The sequence below is a fragment of the Notamacropus eugenii genome, chromosome 2 (genome assembly GCF_028372415.1).
Source record: "Notamacropus eugenii isolate mMacEug1 chromosome 2, mMacEug1.pri_v2, whole genome shotgun sequence".
Lineage (NCBI taxonomy): Eukaryota > Metazoa > Chordata > Mammalia > Diprotodontia > Macropodidae > Notamacropus > Notamacropus eugenii.
In genome coordinates this window covers 254,755,922-254,769,657 of record NC_092873.1, presented here as the reverse complement: position 1 = coordinate 254,769,657, position 13,736 = coordinate 254,755,922, and the positions used below count along the sequence as shown (strand labels likewise).

Genomic DNA, 13,736 nt, shown 5'->3' with positions numbered 1-13,736 from the left:
CCGTCAGGCTGAGGGAGCCATTTCTGTAAAGGGATGCAACAGGATTTGGGAGGAGGGGAGGAAGAAGAGGGGAAAGCAGTGGAAGGGGGGGGGGGGAAAGAAAACCATTTATTTCAGCTGGCTTTGTCTTAGATCTAGGCAGGGTCCAGGACTGGTGATTTCAAAGATGAGGTGAAAGCCCAACATGCTTCCTTACTCTCATTAGAAGGGGTGAAAGGGTGAGTCATGTTACACTAAGCTAGTATCTTCCTTCGCTCTCTATAACGGCTAAATTGTAGCTTTAAAAGGAAGTGACATGGGGTGGGGAGAGACGTCAGCTGAGGACCACTTTTTTTCCTAAGGGTCCACCCCATGGGTGGAGTCTAGCTTTCTTCCCAGTGTTGGCTGACTTAGAGCTCATGTAAACTAGTGGCAATTTCTGATCCCTCACTCAGGCTTTCTCCCTTTCAGTTTCTGATCCCCAAGTCCTCATGTCAAGGTCTTCCAGACACGAGGTATGTTCTTTTCATGCTATTTCCAGAAAACTTTGCATATGTGGGAGATGGTGTTTGCTTCCTTTTTCCTTTTGTTATCTCTCCCCCCCCCACCCCCCACTCCCCCACCTCCACCCCTTGGCTTGATTCCTCCTGAAAAGCTCTGAATGGATTGTGGTAGAGAGCAGAGCCCAGAAGAGTCAGAGGACAAGAGTAGGAGACAGTGAGGACGCTATTGATAACGTGGGCTGCTTCCCTCCGGAGCTACGGGGAGGTTTCCTGCTTCAGAACCAGAATTTGTGTCTTAAGGATCGGGTGGGGTTCTTTCTGGGTGCTGTGGTTTTTGGGGGGGTGGTTATGGTTGCTCTTTTTTTTTTCCTTTCGCCTGGGTTTAAGACCCCTTTTCCCTTGCAACAGATGAAACTGACGAGAATGTTCCTATTACATGTTGGTTTCTTTTGTGTCATGCAACATGTTCTTCGTCTGCGGTGTTCCTATGGTAACCACAAAAATACTATGCTAAATGAGGCCCTGGCATCATTCAGGGTGTGTATATGTTTCTTTTGCAGTTTGTTGTTTTGTCTCTGTGTGTGTGTGTGTGTGTGTGTGTGTGTGTGTGTGTGTGTGTGTGTGTGTGTGCGCTACGTTTCTATTTGTGAGGGATCCTCCAGAGCTCTGGCTGCTACCCCTCCTCACTTTTCATTTTGGTTTTTCCCAGTCACAATGGGGCTGGGGGAGGGGGGTTGTCAAGGAAACAGGAATTTATGATTTACCTTCTTATTTACTTAAAAAGAATTCTGTAGCCACAGTTCTGAAGCCCCACGAGTAATTAAAAATAAAACCCTCATATTTATGCAAGCACCTTTAATTCCTTTTGAGTGACTTTGACGTTTCTCTAGATTTCCTATAAATGCAATCCTTTAAAACAAGAGGAAAGAATATTATTGATGAGAGGTAAACTGCTTGTTGTGAAGTTTCAAAGTGGGTCCGTAGGTGACAGTTTACTGCTTAAAAATATGTACACTGCCAACTCAGACATCTACCTGGCCTGAGACTCCAGTAGCTAAAACGTCTAAACATATAAAAGATGAGGCATTTTCACCATCCTCAGCTTATCAAAACACTCAGGTTCAACAAGTGTGAGAAGATAACAAAACTGCATGCATTAAGTGGTTGTCCCACACTAATCACAACTTTTTGGGTTTTAAATTTGTACTGTTGAATGTTCAGCGCACTTAGTAAACTAGAAGTCTCACTAATACCAGACTGATGAATCCTCTGTCCCCAAACTGGGACATGATTAATTCTGATGAACCAACACCTAACTGAATAAGTTATTTTTTTTCCCCTTGTGAATTCAAAGGGGTAAAAGAATTAGGTAAAAGGGTCAGAGGAGCTTAATAAATCTAAAACTACCATAATGATTCCTTTCAATATTCCTTTCATAGATAAGAAATTAATATTTTCACATGATATGAATGGAAGTAAACTTTAATTCTTCCATATTAATGAGCAAAGCTAAATATACTCATCTGAATGACCCATCCATCAAAAAGGGTTATTCTTAACAATGCCACCTTCTCTTGCATATAGTTGGAATCCAGGCTGCCTGTGAGGAATGATGATATTGCATAATATAGGATGGAGAGAGGAAAGAAAAGTTCTAGCAAGAAGGAAGGTATCTGTAAGTTCTTTTGGATCAGTTCCTACCTGATTTAAACCAGAACTGTTATTTCCTAGCCCAGAGAATATTGTTTTAAGATATGTTCCTTTTGATTTGCATACTTGTTTGACCTTCATAGACTAGGAATCTGGGAGACCAGTCTTCTCTAGTTTTGTCTCTGCCTTTTGATAGAGTTTTGTAAAGGTCATTTAGTCCTTTGATTTTCCCATCTGTGAAGCGAAGGATAATATTTCATTGCCAATCTCTAAAATATACTGGAGAGTGGCAGCAGTAAGGTAAGGTGGTTTTATTTTTAAAGGTTATAGTCTTTGAGATCTTTATCTGCTATTAATTGCATTTTTTCAGTTGTGCTTTGTCATAGAGCAGAAGTCTTTAGTATCTAGAACATTAAATACTTGAAATTGTAAATTGTACTGCTGAAATTCTAACTGGCACTAAATGGTAGTAAAGGTGGGAAGAGTATTCAAGGGTTTTGTGAACCTAGAAATATGTGACATTAATTACAGAATGGCATTTATCATGGAAAAGCACAGGTTAGTACATGTGGAGAAATAATTGGAATGCAGATGCTCAATATTAACAAGGAATCCTGGAAAGCAGTAAGACTGAGAGACTATATACCTAAAGTCGATAATAGGCTACATGCAAGAATGTAAATCTACTATGAAGCTCTTCCAAGAAAAAGACTAATAGTAGTTTCAAATTAAATCGCAAACACATTGCCTTTCGACTGGCTGTGATGTGGCCACTCCTGGAACAGTTTTTAGTCCCAGGTTCTTAACTACCATAAACACCCACTGGACAGAGTTCAAGGAAGAGGAGACGCCAGAGTGATTAAAGGGATGAAAGCATTGCCAAAAATCACTATGTTCCACTTGGATACTGGATTAAGGTTAAAGAGTATCAGCAGTTTTCCCTGTTATCCTAATGGGAAGTTCTTGGGAAGCCTCATCAGAATGACATTGACACATAAACTGAGGCAGAGGGCTGAATACAGGTAATGCTATCCAGGAGGCTCCTTCATTTTAACAATCCACATTTATTCAGAGTGTACTGTCTGCAGAACAGCCCTGAAAGTGCAAAGCTGTGAATAAATGAGCTTAAAATATAATCAGCATGGGTATAAATACAGATGCAGAAAAGTACAGCTGTACCAACAGGCACAGAATTAAGAAGGGAATGAGAAAGGTGAGAATGGATAATGGAAAACTGTAATGAGTACTCTTCTGTGCTAGGAGGTAAAGGGATTGAATTATAGGGTATGCAGGGTGATTGTGAGGGGTGATGGTGAATATGAACAGTGAAGAGAGCAACTGATAGCCTGAAACTAGTTCTAGTTTTACCCAGAAACATGCACATGATGATAAAAATTCATATGATATTATGAATTGTAAGTTCCTTGAGGGCAAGGCCTGTCTTTTGCCTCTCTTTGTATCCCTAGCACCTGCATAGGGCCTGGCATATAGTAGTCACTTAATAAATGTTAATTGATAATAAGGTAATTTGCCATTTACAAGGCCCTTTCCTCACAGAAGTGGCATAATGCAGTAGCATGAGCAGAGTCTCTGGAGTCAAAGTACCTATATTCAAATCCCACTTATGATACTTGTTGGCCATGTAGCCTTGGACAAGTCACTTATTGTCTAGGATCAAAATTTTTTCTTATTTGTAAAATGAGGGTATTGGACTAGAACTCTGAGGCCCCTTCCAGTTCTAACTCTCTAATCCTCTAGTCATAGAAGATTCAATTCACAGGTAGTTGTAATAGCCCTATTTCACAAGTGAGGGGTGAGAAAGGCAGCTAGGTGGCACAGCGTATAGAGCACTAGGCTTGGAGTGAGGAAGACCTGAGTTCCTCAGACACTAACTAGCTGTGTGACCCTGGACAAGTCACTTAATCCTGTTTGTGTCAGTTTCCTCATCTGTAAAATGAGCTGGAGAAGGAAATGTCAGACCACTCCACTATCTTGGACAAGAAAATTCCAAACAGGACATGACTGAATGGCAAATTTTACCAATACAGGAAATGGAGGTTCAAGAAAATTTAAAAGATATGCCCAAGGTCCCATAGCTAGCTCTTAAGCCAGAACTTGGATTTTGATTTTTTTTTTTCTTTCTGATTGCAAAGTCAAACCTCTTCTTGATGTATCTCAGTCCCAGAACAGGGATGCTGGACATCTTTACTGCATTTCTTAGTACCGTGGAGTTCCTTTCAGAGTATAGTTGCTTCTTGACTTGACTTACACTTTAAAGAATTGATGTTAGCTGGGGCATCACATCACTCCGGGTCATGACCTAGTGATCTTTGAACCCACTAGCTTGATAAACTACAAGGATTTTGTGATAAAAGAATTTAGCAGTGAGCTGAATCCATGTGGGAGTGGGATAGAGAGACAGATGAGACAGATATAAGTCTGCCAAAGATGTTGACCTATTTCACCCTTTGTACTTAATTCTCATATAATGAACCAACCATTGGAATAGTTTGTTTTCAAAATAATTCTTGATGTCTTTTGTATTTACATTACCTACATTTCTTCACTCCCTTTCCCAGAGAGCTGTCACTTATAACAAAGAATTTAAAAGAGAGTGAGAAAAAAAAGAAGAGTTCAGGAAAACTGTTGCCTGGAAAAGTTTGAAATTAGCATTGTTCCAAACCCATAATTCCCTACCTTTGTAAAGAAGGTTGGTTTTGAAGTAGGAGGAGGTACCTTCTTATAGCTATCTTTCCTTTAGGGATTAGCTTGATTATAAATTCCAACTGGCACTAAATAGAATTAAGGAAGGGAGACTATTCAAAGGTTACATAAACCTAGAAAGATGTGACATTAGCAACAATGGCATTTATCTTGGAAAAGTGCGTGTTAATACATTGTTTTGTTGTTCTGGCCATTGATGTTGTAGTCCCTGTGCATAATGTTTTCCTTATTCGGCTTTGATTTATTTTACTCTGATTCTATTAGTTCATTATCTTTTGAGCTGAGGGTTAAGTGAAAGTCAGAGGAGATTATAGAAATTGACTATGTGAGACTCAGGACATGTCCTTTCCTACTACCTAGTTGCTCCCCTTGTACTTCCTCCCCCTCTCCCTCCTACCTTTTAAGATCTACTTTCATCTTCCAGGGAAGACTGGATATTGTGGCTTCTGAAAAGATAGTTGTACCTCCAAGTCAAACCTTGGAGTATGTGGGAAAGCCTGACATCTATCCATCCACCGATGTGCATGTTTGCTTTTATTTTGCTATTCCAGCAGTGCAATGTTTGGTAAGGGGAGAGGGGAAACCGTTTTAGTCTGTAGGATGGATCTGTGATAGAAATATTTCAAAAGCATTAAGCTAAGTGCATTCAGTTGCCACCTGAGTTTGACAAAGTTTGACAAAGAGTTGAATGTCAATATAGGCCCTCCTCATTAACCATCATGCATTCTTCTGGGATTTTCAAGGCTGAAGTGATTGAAGCCCAAGGCCAATGTCTGTCTTACCTTTGTTGATTTTTAATAACCCATCTTTCCACAGAGTGCAAAGGCAGATTATCATCAGAAACCCTGTGAAAATGCTGAGGCCAAGACTATCTGACGTTAGCCAGATTTTAAGATAAAGATGAGAGAGACACATTGATCTTGGATAAAGTAGTTGGTTTCTTTCCAAATACCTTCTGCTCCCTTACGTACTTTTCAACTGTCTGTGGACAGAAGTTAGCCTAGGTTGATGGAATTCCTAAGTGTTGTCTTATATCAAGTGAATATTCTCAGGATTTTGTCTTGAGCAAACAAAGTCAATTCTCAAAAACTGGGGAGTTTGTTACCTAGTCTATAGGCTTTTCAGAGCCTTTATTTCTTTTCCCTTTTCTTCTTTACTCTTTTTATGTATGCTCATCAGTAACAGAAGCTAGAATTGTAGGACAGTGAAATTGAAATTACTTATTTTGATAATTTGTTAGCTCTCTGAAAAGGTTTGGTGATGTGTTGCTGTATGAGTATGTGTGTGTACATATGTACAAATATACATGTGTGTATGTGTATACATACATGTATGTATATATTCATATGTGTGTTATATGTAAATGATGATGTCTAGTAAAGAGAAGCCTGGTAATCATTCCAGTCAGGGTAGAAGAAAAGACAGAGCACTGGAGGCCAGGCAGACTTCTATCTTTCTTATGGAAGTGGGAAAACAATGAATTGGAGACAGACCTGAGAAAGGTGAAAAGAAGTGGCCCTCCATAAGGGGAAAAGAAGGAGGGAAAGACTGAAAATCTCAAGTTGAACTAAAGCCAGTTGGGCAGTTGGCTGAACCTGGACAAAGTTTGGTTGAAGGAATTCTGATTTTGAGAAGCAGAAACAGCCAGCTCCTGCTTCCTGAAGAGGCAGTTCTGGTTTGAGTCTTTCAATATATATGTATATGTGTGTGTATGTATATGTGTATATATGTGTGTGTATTACACACACACATATATATAGGCATATGTGTGTATATGTATAAATTTTATGATTAATTTATGAAATGAAACAAACATTTCCATAACGTAGTAGAATAAATAAAAGGATGATTGTACATGAAACTGCAAATCTGTTATGCAAATCTAACTGAATCTTAAGGTTATACTTGGATAATTGTGGCATGTTTATTTTTGCATGCTTCCTTATCCTATCTAGAGCCTAAGTACTTTGTACTTAGGAGGAGTTTAATGCTTAAGTGAATGAACTGGCAGAAAGGACCATGTCTTTTGAGGTATCAGTGACTGAATAAGGGATCCTAGCTGGCCTCTGGAATGGAAAGCTGGGTAGGAAAAATAATAACAACATTTAAGTTGCACTTTAAACTTTGTAAAACACTTTCCATGGATATGTATGACCTAATGTGGATCTCATAACGACCTTGTGGGGTAGGTAGTACAGGTATTATTCTCCTTTTTTACAGAAAAGAGTACTGAGGCTCAGAGAAATTAAGTAAGCTCCTCATGGTCAGACAGCTTAGTATCTGGCAGCAAACTCCGGTCTTCTGACTCTAAATTCAGAGTACTTATCATAGTGCCATGTTGCCTCCCTGAACACTGAGGAGAGAAGTCAGACTAGACCTGGACTCTGTTTCTGTGTGATGTACTTATAATATGCTGCCAATGGACATTGAGATTCTTCATGATGCTGTGAAGTTACTTTTGTTTTTTAATTGGCTGGCTGAATATGTGATAGCTGGGCTTCTTATTGCTTCTAGAATAAAATATAAACTGCCTTTCTTTAGCTTTTAAAGCCCCATGCAACCTGGCTCCAACCTGTCCTCCCAGCCTCACTGGGTATTACTTGCTCTTCTGCACTCACTCTGCTCTCTGCCCACATTGGTCTTTTCTCTGGCCTTCAACTTCCTGTCTCCCTGACTTTGTCCTGGTCTTCCCCAGCCCTGAAATGCACATCTTTATCTCTGCCACATTGAGTTCCTCTTTTCCTTTAGATGCAACTCCAACTGAGACATGGTCTCCTATGGCCAAGGTCTCCTACGGCATCTGGGGCCATCTCCAATGATCCTGATCTGTATCTTCCCACTCAACCCAGCTCTAGAGGAGAAAGTGAGGCTGATGACTTTGCATAGCCCTGCCTCACTTAAATCCAATTCACTTGCAAGTCAGGGCATCACCTCCCTGATGTCGTGGTCCTCTTTGAGAATGAAGGACGAACAACAACCAATACAGACATCTTCTTCTGTATGAAGCCGTTCTGGATCCCCCCTGATCTTAGTATTCTCCTTCCTAAAAACTACTTTGTAATTATTTTTCTCTCTTTCTGTTCCTCCCTCTCTGTTCCTCCTTTGTTTTTTTCCCCAAATTTATTACTTTATTTGTTTTCAGTTTTCAACAATCACTTCCATAAATTCCAAGTTTTCTCCCCTTCCTCCCTCCCCAAGACAACATGCAATCTTATATGGGCTCTACACATACATTCCTATTAAACACATCTTCCCATTATTCATGATGCATAGAAGAATTAAAACAACAGGGAGAAACCATGAGAAAAACAAGACAAAACAAAAAATAGTCTGCTTCATTCTACCTTCTGACTTGATAGCTCTTTCTCTGGATGTGGATGACATTTTGCATCATGAGTTCTTTGGAAATGTTTTAGGTCCTTGCCTTGCTGTGAAGGACCAAGTCTGTCAAAAACAGTCCTCACACACTGTGGCTGCTACTGTGTGTAATGTTCTTCTGGTTCTGCTCACTTTGCTCAGCATCAGTTCATATAAGTCTTTCCAGGTTTTTCTGAAGTCTGCCTGTTCGTCATTTCTTATAGTACAGTAGTATTCCATTACATCCATATGCTACAACTTGTTCAGCCATTCCCCAGTTGATGGGCATCCCCTCAATTTCCAGTTCTTGGCCATCACAAAAAAGAGCTGCTAGAAAAATTTTTGTACAGGTAGGTCCTTTTCCCATTTTTACGATCTCTTTGGGACACAGCCTTAGAAGCATTATTGCTGGATATCTGTTCTCCCTTTCTCACCTCCTTCCCTCCCTCCTTCCCCCCTTCTTTGTCCCTTGTCTCTGTCACCTTCTCTCTGTCCCTCCCTTTCTTCCTCTCCCCCTCTTTTTTCCCTTTCTCTCCCCCACTTTCCCCTCTTTCCTTTTCCCCTCCTTCTCTCCTTCTCCCTACTCTTTCTCCTTCCCATTCTTTCTCCCTTCTCTCCATCCCTCTTCCCATCTTTCACCTCATTCTTTCTTTCTCCACCTCCATCTCTCTCTTATTTCTACCACCCCCTCTCTCTATTGTTCTCTTTTCCCCCTCCTTTTCCCCCTCTTCTCCTTTCTTCCTCTCTTCCCCTTCTTCTTCCTCTCTCCCTCCCTATCTGTCCCTGTCCTCCTCTCACTCTCTCCCTCCATTTCTCCCTCCCTCTGCCTCTGTCACCCTCTCCATCATTCTCTCTCTCTTACTTTATCTCCATTTCCCTTACCCCTCTCTCTAAATATACTAGTGTATATATGTATTTAAATATATACACTAGTATATAATAATGTATTACCTATGTACTGCATGTATTATTATATGATTTTTATATGTTCGTATCGCTCCCTTTAGAATAAAAGCTAATTGTGGGCAGGATTGTTTCATTGTTTGTACTTGTATCTCCAACACCTAACACCTCCTTGAAACATAGTAGACGTTTAATAAATACTTGTTTGAGTAACTGTTTGAAAAGTGCTGGAGCGTGCAGGACAGGAGCTGCCTTGCTGAAGTCAAACCTTAAAGAATAAAACCTTTTTTAAAAAGTCTCTTACGGGTAGCAAAAGCAAGTAGCAAAGTAATTCACAGTGAAAATAAGGCATCTTCTGTTTAGAGGTGCTGCTTGCACCTGCATCTTCACCTGGTACATGGTTTTTGTGAATTCCTGTGACCAAAAAAAAAAAAAAAAAAAAAAAAAAGATGGCCTCTGCTTATGACCAGCCTGGTTTTGAGGCTCTTAATTTGCAAAGCTGGGCCTCAGACAATGAACAGAGTTTGTCACTGAGCCTGTACCTGAAGCTTTTCCAGATAAGTGGGACCAGCTGGTTTGACTCTGCTAACATACATACATACAAAGAAAAATACATACATGCATACATAGGCTCTTACCTACCCAACCAGGGTCTTCTGTGACATGACTGAGGATCTGAGTAGGCCGTGAGCAGAGGAGATGCCCCTTTGAGCTCCTTGCAGGAAACCGTATGTCCTTTTGTCACAATTAAGTTTCTGTTATCCTCCAATTTGCTCTCTTAATTGTTTATTAATTGAGATAGCTCAGTGAGCATCAGAAGACTGAAGCCAAAAACCATAAATGACTGATAAATTCCTGAATTTTCCCATTTATCCCAGTCACTAAAATGACTGATGACTTGTGATTTTCTCCTTGCCCCTTGTTACCTTCCCTTCAGTCTTTGAATTCCTCAGTTGAACTAGGAAAGCAACATGCACTGTGTACCTGAAGGAGGGAAAAGGTGAAGAACAGTGCTCCTCCAAATGGGGTCTGGGGACATACGGGAGCCCTTGAGACCCTTTTGGGGGTCTGTGAGATCAGAATTAGTTTCAAAATAAAACTAAGGTATAATTTGCCTATTAAAATGCGCTTCCGTTTTCCAACTACAAATTTACATGAAACTAGGTTTTCTTTTTATACTTCAACCAATAGATTCAATAGATTGAATTGCAGAAGCAGATATGAGAAAATATCTATCTTCTATTAAGCCAGACATCAAAGAGCTTTGCAAAAATATGTAAAACAGTGCCATCTTTCTCATTAACTTTTTGGAAAAGAGAGGATTTTCAAAAAAGATGTTTTTATGTTAACATGTAATTGGTTTTGTTATTATTAAATGAATAAATATTTTAAAATTTTATCAGTTTTAGTTTATAATAAGGAAAATGTTGATAGATGTAAAACCCACATTTGCAAAAGTTTTTCAGTGTCCTCAATAGTTTTTTAAGAGAATAAAAGGGACTTTAGACCAGAATGTTTGAGAATAGCTGAGCTAGTATATCATCACCCTTCTCTGCTTCCCCACACTATTTTGCTACTTATGCTACAGTCTTCAGATAATTCCTGCTAACGGTCATATATCCATTTATCTTATTACCCCCTGCCCCCAACAACTCAACAGTTATATACTGCTTGCCTTAATTTCCATACAGGTCTACCCTCATAAGTGCACCCTAACAAGGTCTAGGAATAGTGAATGGAAATTGCAAAGAGGAGGCTGTAAGAGATGCCGAAAGGAAGCAAGGAAACTTGCTAATAATTAGGATTTTTAAAAGTGGGAAGGGTTACCTTAAGACCTATGAGGCTGAATGACCACTAATGGAATATATTTCACAGGGGATTCTTGCCCGGGTATAGGTGGTACTACATGGACTGAAGTCCTTTCTCACTCGGAGATTCCGTGATAACCAGCTTTTATTGCATCATCTCTCCACCTCCACCAATTTTTTCTCAATAGGAAATTTTTTTATCTATTTGCAGCATCAGATAATTACAGTTCCCATACATTGAAGATAAGCTATATGTGATATAACTCTCAATTCCATTCAATAAGCATTAAGCACCTATTATGTATGTGGTGTGATACTGCAGATGCAAAGATGAAGCAATGCCTGGCTTTAGTTCCCCAAGCTTATCAGGTATTTTAAAATCAGAGGGTTGTCGTGCAAAGTTATCTCTGTGGCCGCATTTATCAAAGAAATGATCTACATATTTGAGAGGCTCAAATGCAGTATTTTGTTCTCTTGATTCAAATAATCATTAGTCAAATTAATAATTATCAGTTGAATAAACTATAATTTTGATACAGATAATTTTAATGAACAAGCTAAATTTATTTTTATTCGATTTTGCAGTTTTTAAAAACTAAAGCAGGAGTTTTAGATTTGCAATGAAAATATAAGCATTGCATATATTTTAACTCCCCCTTCCCCACTTTTTCTTATCAAGTGATAGAATATTGTAAGGGTACAGTGGAAGTTTGTCTTTATAGTTACTAATACTAGAAACTTTGCAAATCTTAAAGTGTTAGCCATTAAGCTATCATCATTCTCATTCATTACAAAGTGCCATATATGTGGTCTTATTTGATCCTTTTAATGACCCTAACTGAATCAAATGAAATGAAAAAAGTCTGAAGCTTGGAATGTGAACTTCTTAAAGGAGGGACTCTTGTCTTTGTATCCCCACGGCACCTGTAGACCTTAATTATAAGCTTGTTGATTTATTGATTAAGGATTTAGTTAATTCCCAAATCCTAAGGATGGGGATGTTAAGCCTGTCATTGAAAATTCATCTACCTTTGTAGAAAATACAAATTTGATATTTTGAAGTGTTGGAGAATTAAACCCATAAAATATTTTAAATTATTTATTAGTTAAAAGAAATTTAGACTATGCTTATCCTGAGAAATTGTGTTGTTGCTAATGTCTACCACTGAGTGTATGATCGGGATTAATAACTAACAAGGAGAAGTATTTCAAAATTGTCAAAGCAACCGCCCACATTAAAATCACAGGTTCCCCAGAAAAGTGCTTGAATCTTCTTAGTTGTTTAGACTAGGTGGCTTTTCAAGGACCCTTTTAGTCCTGTGAGTTTATGAAGAGTCATTTGAAAATATGGATGGTAAACTATACTTTGAGAAGGAACCTTTGTCTTTGGCTAAAAACTCTTAGTAATAAGAGAGGATGTTTTCATGGGCCTTGTAGTTTCCTACAAATATACTCTTCTCTCAGCCACCTCAATACTTATCCGTTCCTTTGTATAATAAGAAAACATAGGATCAATATCCAAATAGTACCTTACATGGGGAGTAAGTAGTGGGTCTGGAGGATACGCAATTTTTTATCATGTTCACTATCTCATATCTCAATCCCAAGATATATCGTTGAGAGTTTATTGAAATATCTAATATTTGAGTTTTTTCCAAGCTTTTCTCTTTCCCATGCGTGCATTGGAACCAATCCACTTTCTGTGTCTTTGTCTCTCCTTTGGTCAGTGTTTTTCCAGCTTTGCCTGATATTTTCATCCGCTCTAGTAAATATTTCTGTCATCAGGCCTTGTCACCCAGTAGTCGCCCTTCTTGTCACCAAACCTCAAGCTTCTCCACACCCTCTTCAGCTCTTCCTGCTTTGGGTTTTCACTTGAAAGTAGTGCAAAATAGAAAACCAATACTGTCTAGGCCTTTGTGGGATTTTTGTAATAGCAAATGCATCACTCTGGAAGCTTCCTAAGGAGATTATCCCACTAAAACTTAAGTCCCCACCCCTTGTAGGCTGAAGAACAGGTTACCCTAAATCTTTTGAATGTGGATGCTCAGCTTGAAAAGAGTGATAGAGAATGGGAGGGGAGAAGAAAACCTATGAAACTGAAGCACCACCCCTAACAAAACCTCTCTGAGCAAGACCTTGGTGGAAAACCAAAGGATTGATTTAAGACCACTGGCCTGGGAGTTTGAATTCCAGCTTGTGTCCTTCCTAGCTCTATAATTCTGGACTGGGATTTAATGTTTCTCAGCCTCAGTTTCCTCTTAGATATCAGCAACACTTGTCTTACAGGATTAAATGAGATAACACGTGGACATAGCTTTGCTATGCTAGGCTATTTAGTGCTGTGTCAGTGTTGTTATTATCATTATCAATCTCTTTGTCAGTTTATATTCTGAATTCCTCGTATTAGTTGCCTGTTACAGTGCAACAATATTCCATTATATTCTGGTAGAACTGGTGCCCACAGACTTTATTTGAATTTCATTTCTACCATATAGAGTGAAGTGAAACTGTCCCTTTTTTTTTTCAAGAAATGAACAGTAAACATTATCTATGTTAACATTTAGCAGTATTTTCTTTTTTCCCAATTACATGTAAAGATAGTTTTCAGCATTTATTTTGTAAGATCTTGAGTTCCAAATTTTTCTCTCTTCCCTCCCCCCCTCCCCAAGATAGCAAGTAATCTGACATAGGTTATACATGTACAATCATGTTAAACATTTCTACATTAGTCATGTTGTGAAAGAAGAATCAGAACAAAAAGGAAAAACCTCAAGAAAGAAAAAATGAAAAAAGAGAAAATAGTATGCTTTGA

At 38.9% G+C, this 13,736-nt stretch overlaps 1 protein-coding gene across 1 annotated transcript in view; it reads left to right on the top strand.

Annotated features, from left to right (window-relative positions):
* Window positions 1-357: 357 nt before the first annotated feature.
* Window positions 358-13,736, top strand: part of AGPAT4 (1-acylglycerol-3-phosphate O-acyltransferase 4) — a 183,777-nt gene continuing 170,398 nt past the window's right edge. The window contains exon 1 of the mRNA XM_072637708.1: window positions 358-494. The gene's annotated coding sequence lies outside the window, so the exon portion shown is untranslated. The remainder of the gene's footprint in view (window positions 495-13,736) is intronic.